This window comes from Meles meles, chromosome 21 (assembly GCF_922984935.1).
Source record: "Meles meles chromosome 21, mMelMel3.1 paternal haplotype, whole genome shotgun sequence".
Classification (NCBI taxonomy): Eukaryota; Metazoa; Chordata; class Mammalia; order Carnivora; family Mustelidae; genus Meles; species Meles meles.
The window spans coordinates 18,248,274-18,262,819 of NC_060086.1; the positions used below are offsets into that span (position 1 = coordinate 18,248,274).

The following is a 14,546-nucleotide window of genomic DNA, read 5'->3' on the forward strand; positions in this document are numbered from 1 at the left end:
ACAGGAATACTGGAGGAATAAAACAACAGAATATGGCATCTGACTGCTGCAGTTGGTGTCTAATGATGCCTATAAACTGCTGGCTGTAGAGACAGTAATACCGTTTTCAGAAAAAAAAAGCTTATTAAAAACAATAGGAATGTGAAGTTGGAAAAGATCTGAGTCAAGTGCAATGGTGCAATAGAATCCCAGCTGGGAATGGAAACTCTAAGGCTCATTTCATTATCTGTAAAATGCAGAGAAGTATCATACCCTTAAAAGGATTAAAGAGACAGTCCATGAAATGGGCTTACTAGAGTGCCTATTTGTTAAATGCAGGTTAAGTGGTGGCCCTTATCAGCATGCCTATTAGGGTGAGTGCAGGTTACTGAGGAAGACTAGATGAGGTGTCCCACTCTTCTTCCTGTTACCCAATGAAGCTGTTTCTAGGTCTGTTGTTCCAATTCCTACCTCAATAACAGCCATTCCATAAATACTAAGCATGAAAAAGTGCAAATGAACACCTGTTCTAATAGAACCAAACTTTACCTTGGGGCATAACACAGTATTAGCTATTTCAGTCATGCACTTTCCAGAAAAGAAAAACAGAAGCACTGAGTCTTTCTTTTAATTAAGCAGCAAAGACTATGACGACCCCTAGGGCTGTAGTACAAGATTCTGTAGTTAATACACCTTCCACACCAGGTGTTTTGACAGAAAGCTCTTATCACCCACCCTTTCGGGGACCGAAACAGTGACCAGGGAAGGCAGGGGGTGCCCCCAATGGCACCCCGCAACCTCTGGCCTGGACCATGCTGCCTAGCACAGAAGGCGGCGATGGTGGGACCCCGGGAAAGACCGCCTCGGGCACAGTAAGCTGGCCTACTTGTGGACTTGAGCATCATGCTAGGGGGCCAGCAAAGGAGCTGCGGGCTGTGTCTGGAGAGAGTGAGCAGGGGCAGCCCAAGGCCTGCGGCAGGGAGTGGGCCCGCTCCTTCCCTCTCCCCTCCCAGGCTCCTGCCCTCCCTCCCTACCTGGTTGAATCACCCTTGCCTGCGACCTGCGACCAGTGGTGTGGGCGGCAGGCCCCTGAGCAGGAGGTGGCAGGGCTGCTGTGCACACAGCCACCTTCCACCAGCAGGAGCGACTCTGCCCGCCCCCGCTGCCGCCCCCCCCTGCCCCCACCCCGGGATCTCCATCTTAGCCGCTCCCCCCCCCCCAAGCCCCGGGTGGCTCCTGGGCATAGTCCTTGCCGCTCACCCCTGACCCCAACACTTCCTTCCCTTCCACCCCCTCAGCTCCAAGCAGGTACCTAGATGGGCTCTTCTTGATGCCCATAGTGTTGGATGGGCTGTATCCCCACCCGCCCCCTTCAAAACCGAAACTAATGCCACTCCCATGAGAAACACCCTCTGCCCTTCCCCGCGCCCTTCCAAAGCCCTACCTCAGCCAGACCACAGCCGCTGGGCCTCAAACTCCAGCTGCCACCTCGCCACTTGCGCCTCCCCAGCTGCCAGTATGGAGAGTAGACCATCTCCCGCCTGCGCAGCCTTCAGAAGGGAATGATGAGTGGCGGGGCCGGGAGCCATGGCAGGAAGTAGGGGGAAGGGCAGGGTGTGGCGTGGGTGGAGGACGTGGGCTGGGCTGTCCTGTGGGTGCCCGGAAGGGTGTGCTCCCTGGGGTCACCTGGGCCTGCTGGTGACCCGGCGGCCCAGCTGGCGGAACATGAGAGCCCAGCAAGCAGCAATGGGCTCTGAACCCTGCAAGTCCGCCTTAAGGGGCTGTCACAGGGGCCCTGCCTGGAATCCGCCCCCAGGGAAGCAGTTCTGCACACTTTGCAGAACTTGCAGCTGCACTGGGTCTTGCAACTGCCAGAGCTGTTTTTTCTATGCCTCCAGGCTTGGAGTGCCCTGGGAGCCAGCGGGCCTCTTTCTTTTGGCCCGGGTTCCCCTGTTCCCTTCTGTTCTTCTGCCACCAGGAGCTTTGGAGCAGCCTCTGCTAAAGTCCTGGCCTCCTGCAGATACCCCAGTCCTAAGCCCCTTCCCAGGTCCCGGAGGCAGGAGAGAACTGTGCCCAAAGGGTGTGGCACAACTAAAGGTTCCCCAAAGCCCTACTCAGGGACACCAACTCCCGCTTGAGACACCCCCAATCCCCACAGACCCTAAATAGGGCATTTCCCTAGGGAATTTGCTCACTAAAGGCCCTTCAAATAAATACTACGCATGAAGAAGTGCGAATGTGCACTTGTTCTAAAAGAACGAAATTTTACCTTGGGGCATAACACAGTATTAACTATTTAACTATTTCAGAAATACACTTTCCAAAAAAAAAAAGAAAAAGAAAGAAAGAAAAGAAAAAAAGAAGCACTGAGTCCTTCTTTTAATTAAACAAGACTATGACGACCCCTAGGGGTGTAGTACAGGATTCTGTAGTTAATACTCCTCCCACACCAGGTGCTTTGACAGAAAACTCTTATCTTAAAGATCTGTAAATACGAGGATAACTGAATCTAGTCATCTGGTCAGTCTGTGATGAGTTTAAGTTCTTAGACTGGGAAAGAGAAGAACAAAAATTTTTAAGTCCATAAACGAAAGATTAGTAGTGAAGGATTTCAAAATAAAAACCTTAATCATACCTTAATTAAGGAAATTTCAACTATACATACTTTTTTTAAAAATATTTTGTTTATTTGACAGAGAGAGAGAGAGCATAAGCAGGCAGGGTGGCAGGCAGAGGGAGAAAGAGAAGCAGGCTCCTCGCCTAGCAAGGAGCCCGATGAGGGACTCGATCCTAGCACTCTGGGATCATGACCTGAGCAGGAAACAGCCGCTTAACCGACTGAGCCACCTGGCATCCCACGACTACACATACTCTTGCCAAAAAGTTTTAACAGATAAAATCTTCCTATTCAGAGATTCAGAAATGTGTAAGTATCTACTGACATATCCTGGGGGTGGAAGAGTGAGACATCAAAATAAATTATTTTCAATAGGCTTTAGACAAGTCATTTGGCATCATATTTCACTATTAGAAAGTGCCAAAACTGACATAAATCACAGTATAACTGGAGGAACCAAGAAATCACCCAGTTCCATGAATTTCAGGGAACTTCAATTAACTGCAACCCACGGTTTAAAATCCCAACTGGCATATGTGTCTACACATACATAATATCCTTCAATGTGGAATTTTTAAAGCTTTTATCCACAACATAATTGCAGTAAACAGACACTGTGTATACTGAAACTTTTAAGACACCCTATAGCACTGAGAAAAACACAAAAATCTATGAAACATCATTACATCAAATTTCAGTTAGTCTGGACAGCCACATCCCACAATCCTCACAACCCTTCAAGAAAGAAAAAAAAACAAAACACTCTAATTGCAGAATTTCATGTTGCTAAGATTCACCAAAATCAGAAATGAGTTCTTCATAAAGAATGCTGAGGCGTTCTTAGTACATTTACAGGTTTGGTAGACAAGAAGAGAGGGACCCTCAAGAAGAGAGGCACAGAATGAGGAGGCTGGGGGCAGGGGGAAGCAGATAAAGGGGCAAAGAACACTTTACCTACCCACCTCCCCCAATTATCACTCCGTCTTCAGCACCAAAATGCAATCTCCCCTCTTATAAATAAACGTCAATGATGTACACAAAAAGTACAGGTCACAATGAATTCACTGTCATACATTTGGTTCCAGAGTACTCAACAACAAATTACAAGACTTGTGACTCCCTCAATTTACTTTTTTTTAAAGATGTTTTTATGTATTTGACAGACAGAGATCACAAGTAGGCAGAGGCAGGCAGAGAGAGAGAGGAAGGGAAGCAGGCTCTCAGAGAGCCTATGCAGGGCTCCAATCCAGGACCTGAGATCAAGACCTGAGCCAAAGGCAGAGGCTTTAACCCACTGAGCCACCGAGGCGCACCCCTCAATTTTCTTAACTGGAGGAAAAAAAAAACCCACAAAAACAAAGACAGCAGTGCATACACTGGAAAGCAGAGTCAACACAATTAGAACACAGAGGCCAAAGGCCTAATTATACGTGCTCCATCAGACCCTGTCCAGACACCACTGCCTTGGCAGAGTCAGTCATTCACAAACTCACTGCTGCCTCTGACTACTGATTTTCATGATAAAATGCCATGTTCTTTCAAAGAATTGTGTGATTTTCTGAATGAGTCCAGTGGTAAACAGTACTTCAAAGGTGATTTGAAGACAGTCAGCAGTATTATAATGCATATTCTCCACCCATTTTCAGGAGTTTATTTCATCAAGAGACAGAGTGAGAAAAACTCAACATTATAGAGAGAAACATCACAACAAGCAAAATAAATAGTTTAACCTAATGGGCTTATGTTAACCTTTTTCATCAGAGGCAATATGAGTATCTAGTAAGAGCTAATAATCTCAGGATAACTTTAAACAAAGTGGACACTCCATTATTGCCCTTATCTAATTTAAATGGCCCTGGAAAAGTGTTCTCCCTTGAGACAGTGAAGGAGGAAGGAAAGAAGTTAAAAGAATGCAGTTAAACACTGTGGTCCCATATTAATTTGTCCATTTAATTACATCACCTTTCTATTTCTTCTATTCTACTAACTGGGTATGAAATCAAATAGGTTACTTCACTTTTCTGAGTCTCAACTTCCTCAGCTGTGAAAGTTGGAAAACCACATGCTCAAGTGCCTGGTGCAATACACTGCACAGCAGTGCTCAAATATGTGTCCCTTTATTCCATCATCATTTAAAACGCAGGTCCCAAAAGTTCCATTCTGGAAACAAAGACTATCACATGGACTACTTATGTATTTTTCACTAGTAATATCTTTAAGAAATCAGTTGTGCCTTGTGAATGATGAGTCATTCAACCCAACCCAACAACCCAACCCGACCCGACCTGACCCGACCCGACCCAGTCCAATCCAATCCAATCCACCAACAGCTTTATTACTTTTAACTATGTATTCTGTGTTAGATCCTGTGCCAAGTTCCTTCAAACATTCTCTCACTGAAACCTTAGAATACCCCTATGGAGAAGTGACTATTCACAAATGAAACACTACAGCACAAGGTTAAGTCACCTGCCCAAGGTCACCAGGTTAGCAAATGACAGGGCTGCTGTTACTCAAACTGAGGTCTGACACCAACGCCTTGCCTTGGCTCTCACCTCCAACTACTGCTCTCCAATATGGTCGCCACATGGGGCTACTGAGCACTTGAAAGGTGGCTAGTCTGAACTTAGTTGTGCTGGGGGCGCCTGGGTGGCTCAGTGGATTAAGCCGCTGCCTTCGGCTCAGGTCATGATCTCGGGGCCCTGGGATCGAGCCCCGCATCGGGCTCTCTGCTCCGCAGGGAGCCTGCTTCCTCCTCTCTCTCTGCCTGCCTCCTCCTCTCTCTCTGCCTGCCTCTCTGGCTACTTGTGTTCTCTCTGTCAAATAAATAAATAAATGAAAACAAAAACAAAAACAAAAAAAAACATTGCATTGAACTTAGTTGTGCTGTAACTGTAAAATGCAGACCACATCATAGTATCACTGAAGTTCGAGAACACAGGTGACGTTCGGTGGGGTGAGGTCCAGAGCCAATGACCGAGAAAGAATTCTTGAGATATCTTGGGTGCAAAATGGTGGTTTATTGAAGCATGGGGACAGGACCCGTGGGCAGGAAGAGATGCTGTCGTGGGGTTGTCAGGAGTGGTCTCTTATATACTTATAAGTTGGGAAGGGGATAAGTTAGGGATGGTGTCAGTCTCTAAGGAATTTTGGAAGCAAGGTTTCTAGGACCTTGAAGGGCTTCTATTGTTTTGGGGGAAAGGTTATTCATTACCAGTTATAAAACATTTTTGTGAGACCCTTTAGGTGTCTACCAGTGGGCCATATGCTTGGGAATGATCGTCAACACTATCTTGGAAGTTTAGAGATAATAACGTTTCCAAAGCAATTGTTAAAGTAGACTTACAGGATCCTGGTTGGGGGTAGGGGTTCCGTCAGGCTCGGTTTGTCCTTTGCCCTTAGCAAAGCCTTAAGGTGGGGGTAGTTGAGTCCCTAGAGGAGAGTCACTCTACCGGTTTAATAATAATATTAATAATAATTTAATAATTATTTAATAATTATTCTTCTGCCTCTGTTTCCCACATCATTCCCCCCTGAACAATGTTGACCCTTGAAACTTTATGGTAGTTGAAGGGGGAAGGTATCATCTTCTGTAACTTCTTCCTGCTGAATAGGGGCGAAGAGTTGTCCCTACCTACTCGGGTCAACATTGATCAGTTGAGGAATGTGTTGGGGAGTTCCAAAAGAGGGAGGCAGCTGAATCCAGCGCTGACAGTGAAGAAGTGTCTCTGTGCGGGGTAAGGATCATCTGTCCTCGTGAAGTCATTGCAGCAATGGATTCTCGGCACCACATAGAGAAACACTGAACAAGGTAACACGTTAAGATTACTAAGGCCGTAAGAATGAGAAGTCCAAAAAGGAGATTTTTCATTGTTGGCCATAGTCCTCCTTTAAACCAGGAACTCAACCAATCACTGAGAGAGACAGAGAGACAGACAGAGAGAGAGAGAGAGAGAGAGAGAGAGAGAGAAGGATGCTGCAGAGCCTCAATCTGGGTATTCTTATCTTTTATTAGTCCTGTGACATTTCGGTGATATTCTGGGATGTACACACAACATTCTGCTTTGATAATGGTGCATGTGCCACCCTGTGCTGCTGTCAGGACATCTAAGGCAATCCCATTTTGTAGGACCGCCTTACGCATCTGTGAGACTTCAATATTAAGGAAGGAGATGCTATGTAGTGAATCACTGAGAGCCTTTGCAGTATATTTATTAAGGGCTTCTACATGCCAAATGACATCCTCTAGTCCCACAGAGGGAGCAAAAATGGATGTGCAGTGATCATACCATTTAAAAACAGATCATATCCGTCTTTGCTTTAAACTGGGAGGTCAGTTGGAGTAGTGATGATTTTAGTACTGCGCCCATGAATCCAGGCAAATCCTAAGGTGCAGCGACCTATCCACCCTGGAGGAAGCCAGGGCCACAGGTTAGTTCCATATATCCAGTGGGTTCCGTTTGGAGCTGGCCATCTCATGCCAGGTCGCCTGACCCAATCAGTAGCAAACCCGTCAGTAGCCTGGAGTACTAGTCTTTGGGAACACATTTCTAATGACAGCCATCCTAGATGTCGTGTGCTATTTGCCCCAGTATCATATGTATGATTTCTTTGTTCCCGGCATAAAACTGCCTTTTGACTGAGCTGTCCAATAGCGGGTATGAGCCACAAATATGTATCCCAAATTTGATATACGTCATCCTTGGTATAGCGATGAGGAGGGTTTTGTAGCTTAGGCCCTAGTTGCTGGGTATTAATTTGTGGGCTTGTAAAGTCAGTTAGGACTTTGAGAGTATGAGAAAGTTTGGTCATGTCATGGTGAACTCCATTTTTCACTGAGCATGGGCCAGGAAGAAACATCTTGATTAGTGATAGACCTATCCTGGTACATACTGTCTCCATATATTATATCTGAACTATAATCCTGCAGAGAATGCCAATCAGTGCCCTGTAAAGGGGAAACCCACCAGGGTACCCTGGACGTACTGACATGGGCAAAATTCCATATATCCAACGATCTGTTTGATTATGTAGTTCAGCATAAATGCTGTGCCCACTGTAGAAAGGAACGGTCAGTTAAGATAGGTGAAAGGAAGAGAAAGAGAATTACAACCTTCCTTTTTGTTTGAAGAGAAGTTTGAGGTCTTCTATGGGCTCACAGGAGTAAGAAGGAGCGTTAATTTGCTCACTGGGTTCCTGTGAAGGAGGTACAGATTTTATTCTAGATATATGCACCCATGAAGAGTGTCCTTCAAGCATTCCCGCAGGTTTGGGGGGAATATGATTATTATATTCATTGAGTAACTTATCAGTTAAAGCAGCCTCTAGTGAGTAATTTAGTAGGCATTATAATCTTCATCTGGTAACAGATCTACAGAAATAAATATAATATATATATAATAACTCATTATTACATAATAATAATTATTATAATTATTAGTATTATGTAATATTATTATGTAATAACTCACAACGGCTGAGTCCTAGAGGTTGTTCTGGAGCATTTCTCATCCTGAGAAGTCCCATTGGTAGGACAGTAACTCAATTTTCCTGGGTTACTAGACTAAGCTTAGTAAGATGACGTTTTAAAGTATGATTAGTTTTTTCTACCTTTCCAGAGGATTGTGGATGCCAGGCTGAATGCAGCAAATATTTAACCTTTTAAGGCTTTCGCAATTGCAAAGTGCTAGTGAGCACTATTCTCTATATCTCTGTAGATCTCTATATCTCTAGTATAGAGATATCTATATCTCTAGCGAGAATAAGCTTTTCTTATTCTTTTCATGAAAACTATTGTCACCAGTAAACCAACTATCATTTGTATTTCAAACAGAGGCATCTTAAATCTGGCCAAATATAGTAAGCAAGATCAATAACCTCTGAACAGTTATGCTCTATAGAGAAGAACAATAGTCAAGGTGATAGTTAAGTTATACAATTGTTGGGGAATCGATTCTATTTTCCAGTTGTTGAATCATGTGCCATGGGCTCTTGTTATTTTCCCCACAGAATAAAAATGCAAGAAGATCGTCTAAATGAGCTACTGTGCAACCTTTCTGAAGTTCACCTCAAATTGCCTAGCTTAGGTAAACAAACATTTAAAGACCATCCAATCCAGAATTTAACATCCATAAATTTGTGTTATTAAAACATAATTTTTCTCTCTAAAATAACCCTCGTTGCCAGAGATAACCAAATCAGGACTCGTTTATTTGAAAAACAAGTCCAGTTTTAACAAACCTGGCCTAAATATTTACATAAGCTCAGCAAGAACAGTGAGTGATCATATCGATCTTTTAGAATCTGCTTTGCTGGAACTTCTTATAAGGAATCTCTAGGTTGAACCTCATTAGCGTCTCCAGGCCAGAAGCCAAGCCCCGTACTTGCCATCACACATGCCTGCAATACCCGTCCGTTTGGGTGAATTCCTCTTCCTGAGGTCCCCAAAGTATCCCGAGATTCCAGCACCTGCCAGGAAGTGACATTCTTTACTCACCTGGTGAGGCTGCTGGGAACTCTGTAAGCAAGGTATCGGGCCAACAGTTCCAGGGGGCTTTATGGCTCCAGGTTTCAAAAAGGCAACCTTAGTTCCTTAAAGCTGTCTGGTCATATCTGAGTCGTTCTTTCTGTCTTTCTCAAATAGGACATTCCAGTCGAAGCCTTGGTAAAATAACCCATGTTTCCAATGGTGTCCTGTTAAAGGAGAACAGATTCTTATCGAACTTATGCAAATGACTGATTGCCATGGAGGAAAGAATACTTACTGAGACCTTTTGAGTTTGAGGGCTCAGATAGAGAGAAAAGTTGAATGCTTTATTTACACATAAAGATATTTACATTTCTGTAACTCAGGGACATCTTAAGAAAAAAGTGTCCTTAGTCTGGAAGAGCTAACATTAGAGAACCAGCAATGTGTAAAATAACAGCTACAACACTATAAGCTTTTAGTTCATTTAGTCCCCTGTTACGAATTCTGGTTTAGTTTGAATGCAGCTTTAGTTAGTTCTGGAAATTCTTACCCATTTTAGTTTAATATATTGAATACCTGTATTTGTCCTGAAAGTCCTTTATATGAATCTCCGTGAAGATAAAAACTCATTTTACAAGAAAATCAAGACTTTGTTCCAGATTTAGATCTTGGGGAAGTTTGATAAAACCTTTTAAAGCACATGCCTAAACAGGATTAAGGATGTTAAAGATCTGATGAAACAAAATAGAGAAACTGTTTTTTGGGGGCAGACAAAGAGAAAACCATTTACATCTTCCTCTTAACAGCAATCAATTAATCTAAGAAACCGTTCTCCTTTTTGAACAGAGAGAAAGCAGACTTTCTATCCCAGTGTCTTTTTAAAATTCATTTCAAACTTAGCCCATCCTCCCCATACCCAAAATTCCTTTTCTGAAGATTTCCCTTCGCAAACCTTTTACAACTTTCCTTTGCACTGTTCAGGTTTTGCCCCAAGACATTTCCTTCCAACCAACCATATCATTTAGGATAAAACTGCCTTTTTTTTAACCTTCAACAAACTGCATTTCCATTCCTTAAATCTTTCTTATGTATCTTCTACTTTTCCACATACAGAGTTGTTTCCCTTACTTCCATCAGTCTTAGTTAAAGTTGGCAGAATTTTGTACTCTTAGAAACACCTTAATCTCTAGTGAAGACTAAGTATTAACCAATTATGAACTGTTACAACAGAATTCTTCAGATGCCAACTTTATGAATCAGTTAAGCACAAAACATGTTTAAAAACAGATTTAAATATTCTTAGTTTCTTTTCAGTAAGAAGTCAAACGCACAAACCTACATCCAGTACTCAATGCTTTAGCACTTTATCCTATTTGGAAAAGACCTAGATGTCCAACAAATTTAATTTTGTTATCCAAGCAAAACTTTAAATTTTTAAGCTACCAAAGATTTTGAAAGCTACCTCAGCAATTACCCATTCAAACTCGGAGACAGACAATTAACCATCTGTTTACTCATCTTTTTTGATGAACAACCCAACAGAGTTAACACAAGGTTATTTGAACTTCAGTAAACCTTGACAGAAGAAAAGCTTCACGTTTACTATTGTAACGTCAAAGACTTGTCTATCTTATTTAAACCAACAAACTTAACTTAGTTCAAATACGGATGCTGTGCGCACTGTAGAAAGGAACTGTCGGTTAAGATAGGTGAAAGGAAGAGAAAGAGAATTACAATCTTCATTTTTGTTTGAAGAGAGGTTTGAGGTCTTCTATGGGCTCACAGGAGTAAGAAAGCACATTAATTTGCTCACTGGGTTCCTGTGAAGGACGTACAGGTTTTATTCTAGATATACGGATCCATGAAGAGTGTCCTTCTAGCTTTCCTGCAGTGGGAGTACATAGTATGACCCGATATGGACCTTTCCATTTCAGATGTAGGTTTTCTGTTGTATGTGACTTCCAATTTTTTTTTTTTTAATAAACCATGATTTACATTGCACCTGGGCCCACTCCACTTTGAATGTTTACCTGAGACACTGGTGGGAAGATCTGGAGTGGGTGGGGGGTGTTAGGTCCAGGGGGTGCTTTCTTCCTCCTTGAAAGTGAAGAGAGAAGAAGCCATAGTGCAGGAAGCACCGAGGATGGTCTAGAGGCCAGTTATGCAGGCCACACCCAGACTGGTGCAGAAACAGGAGAAGGGGGAGTCAGAAGAAACAAAGCCCTGTCAGGAGGCAGAGAAAGGATTCCCGGTATTAGAGCTCAACAGCTCCAACAGAGGGGCAGAAGCCATGTTTTCCCGCCAGGAAGGGAGGAGGGGTTGAGCAGTCCACGTAGGGCCAGAGAAGACAGAGAATTTCCCCGAAACAAAGGGAGTACTGGCAGCTGCCTGGGAATATTCCTCAAAGTCTCTGTCTCGAGTTAGACTAACCCCAGTTGGCTCCAATTATAGCCATTAACGCGGAAATGAGTAAAGGAGAATCCCCACAACTATTAGGAGAAACGAAACAGAGAGACATAAAGTCAGAGTCCTCTTTCCTAGGACTGGCCCTGCAACCTGGCTTTACTAGAAGGCTTATTTACATAATTATCACCCAATATGTCAGGAGGGAGTTTACTAGCGAACTCATTCAGGCAAACACATTCTGCAAAAGGCCCTTAGGTCGGGCTCCTGGTGTAGAGCAATGAAGCCCTATGCATGAGCAATGAAGGCACCCTAGGATCATTCACTCTGTCTCCTGCAGAGGACATCTAACTGATTGATCCCACTGAGGCCATGCAGTGTTACAGGAGCTCAGTCCTTTCCTAAGTTTTGCAATCCAAATTATTTCCAGTGGGTTAAAAGGCACCCCACGGTAGAGTCCTTGGGACCTAAGGAAGCCTACTGAGGCCATGCTCCCAGAAAAGTAAAGAAGGTCCATTACGAAATCTCCTCTGATGCCTGGGTGGCATCCCACACAGGATATGTCAGCGGCGCCCCTGTGTCAAAAGCGACCAGAGGCGTCCCTCAAGACATCGCTAATGATCACCATTCTAACTTCCCGGGAAGGCATACGTGCTATAAAAGGCCCTGGAGGGGTGCTGGCGTCCCTCCTCTTCCCCATCGCATCCTAGGCTACAGATGGGTGCCTGGTGAATGGACTAGGATATTGTGCCATCCCATACTGTAAAAGTTGTATGACTGCCCTGCCATTTTTAACCCACAGGAAACATAAAAATGTTTGGCAAGGGAAAATTACCCAATTTCTTAGCTTTAAGTAGTTTGTAGAAGACACTGACGTGAAACAGTAAAGACCGAAATCCATCATGTTCTATGTGACATTCCAACACATGTGGTCCTTATAGCCAACTTCCCTAGGAAAAGATCCTCGGTTGCATTTTAATTCAATTTGGTACTGCTTCCCGTCGGCTCCCAGTGGAGGGAAGGAAAGGCAGGAAGGGCAGGAAGGGCTACACCACGCATGTGGAAGGGATCACATTAGATCAATCAGGAAGAAACCTCACACAGGAGTCTTAATATTGGCAGCTGTCCTTCCTGGTGACTTAGGTGGCTGTCCTGTGCCCAAGGAAGACAACTTTATGTAAGAACAGGAATAAAGAGAGGGCATCAAGTTTCTGGGTCTTATTACCATTCCGGCCAGGGTACTAACTTCCAGCCAAAGTCAGATGTTCTCCTCCCAGCAGGGTAGCCACGGGCTAGAGGATTACAGCCTGAGCAATCGACATGCAAGTGTTCCAATAAGACCACACTCCTTGAAAAGCCCTGAGAGTAAAGAAGAAACGAGAAAGTACTCACCAATTTTGTACCAAAGCTCAGAGTCCAAATGTAAAGACTCACAGCCCCACACTGGGCTCCAAATGATGAACGTCTAGAACATAGGTGAGGTTTGCTGGGATGAGGTCTGGAACTGACGACCAAGAACGAATTCTTGAGACATCTCTGGTGCAAAATGGTGGTTTATTAAAGCACGGGGACAGGACCTGTGGGCAGGAAGAGATGCTGCCAGGGGTTGTCAGGAGTGGTCTATTATATACTTGTAAGGTGGGGAGAGGATTAGGGATGGTGTCAGTCTCTAAGGAATTTTGGAAGCAAGTTTTCTAGGACCTAGAGGGGCTAGCTATTGTTAGGGGAAAAGGTTAGTCATTAATAGTCGTAAAACCTTTTAGTGAGACCCTTTCGTTGTCTATCAGTAGGCGACAGGCTTGGGAGTGATTGTCAACACCATCTTGGAGGTTTAGAGATAAAGTTTCCAAAGGAATTGTTAAAGTACTCACAGGGTCCTGGTTAGGGGTAGGGGGTCGGTCAGACTAGGACTGCCCTTTGCCCTTAGCAAAGTCTTAAGGTAGAGTGAGGAGAGTCACTCTGCCTGTTTTAAGGGCTTGTCAGGAGGCAAGGAAATTTAACAATTTTTCTTCTGCCTCTGTTTCCCACATCAGCATGATTTTTATTACAGTATGATTAAAAGAATGTAAAATATCTCACTGCAATTTTATACTGATTATATACTGAAATAATAATATTCTGGATATAACTGATTAAACAAACTAAATTTCTTAAAAATGATTTCACCAAAGGACACCTGAGTGGCTCAGTTAATTAAGCTTGAGCTCAGGTCATGATCTCAGGGTGCTGGGATCAAATTCCACATCCAGCTCCTTGCTTACCAGAGCCTGCTTCTCATTTCTGCCTGTCCTGTCTCCTCTGCCTGCCCCTGTCCCACGCTCTAGGGCACGTGTGCACAGGCTCTTGGACGTGAGAGTGCGTTCTCTCTCTCTCTCTGACAAAAAATAAAATAGAATCTTTAAAATAATCATTCTGCCTGCTTTTTACTTTCTCACTGTGGTAAATGAAGCTTAACATTTCATGTGGCCTGCAATGTATAGAGTTACGTTGGACAACACTGGGGAGGCAGAACATCATACAGGACATTTGTAATACCAAGAGCAAAAAACAGCTTTAAGTTTACATACACAACATGTAGTAGAGGATAAATATACTCTCCCATCTCAGCTAATAGGTATTTAAATGCTAACTTGGTGTAACCAATATAAACAAAACTCTACAATCTCAATGTAAATGTTATTTAAATTTCAACATTCCAGATTTAGATTTTTGGAACTTATTATGAATACTGTTTTCAAACTACAGAAGTGATACCAACTCATCTAAACCACAGAAATTATAGAGAAGCATACACATACACAAAAGAATCTAAAGAATCCACCACGCTACTGCTCAGAATATTTGGATCCCTCATGACTTCCAGGTAAATATACTAAATTAAGTGATATGAAATATTAAAGTGGGATCATATGCTTTACCACTCTGAAACTTCTTTTATTCTAACACTGTGAACATTTCCTTTTATTATATATTCTTTCTAAAACTTCACATTTTATTTGGAAATAATTACAGATTCACAGGGTGTTGCAAAAACAGTATGAAGTCCCATATAATACGCACCCCATTTCCCAGACAGGG

General features: G+C 43.3%; 1 protein-coding gene across 1 annotated transcript in view; it reads right to left on the reverse strand.

Annotated features, from left to right (window-relative positions):
* The window catches only part of LOC123933489 (transport and Golgi organization protein 1 homolog), a 121,749-nt gene that overhangs the window by 97,717 nt on the left and 9,486 nt on the right, over positions 1-14,546 (reverse strand). The window lies entirely within an intron of this gene.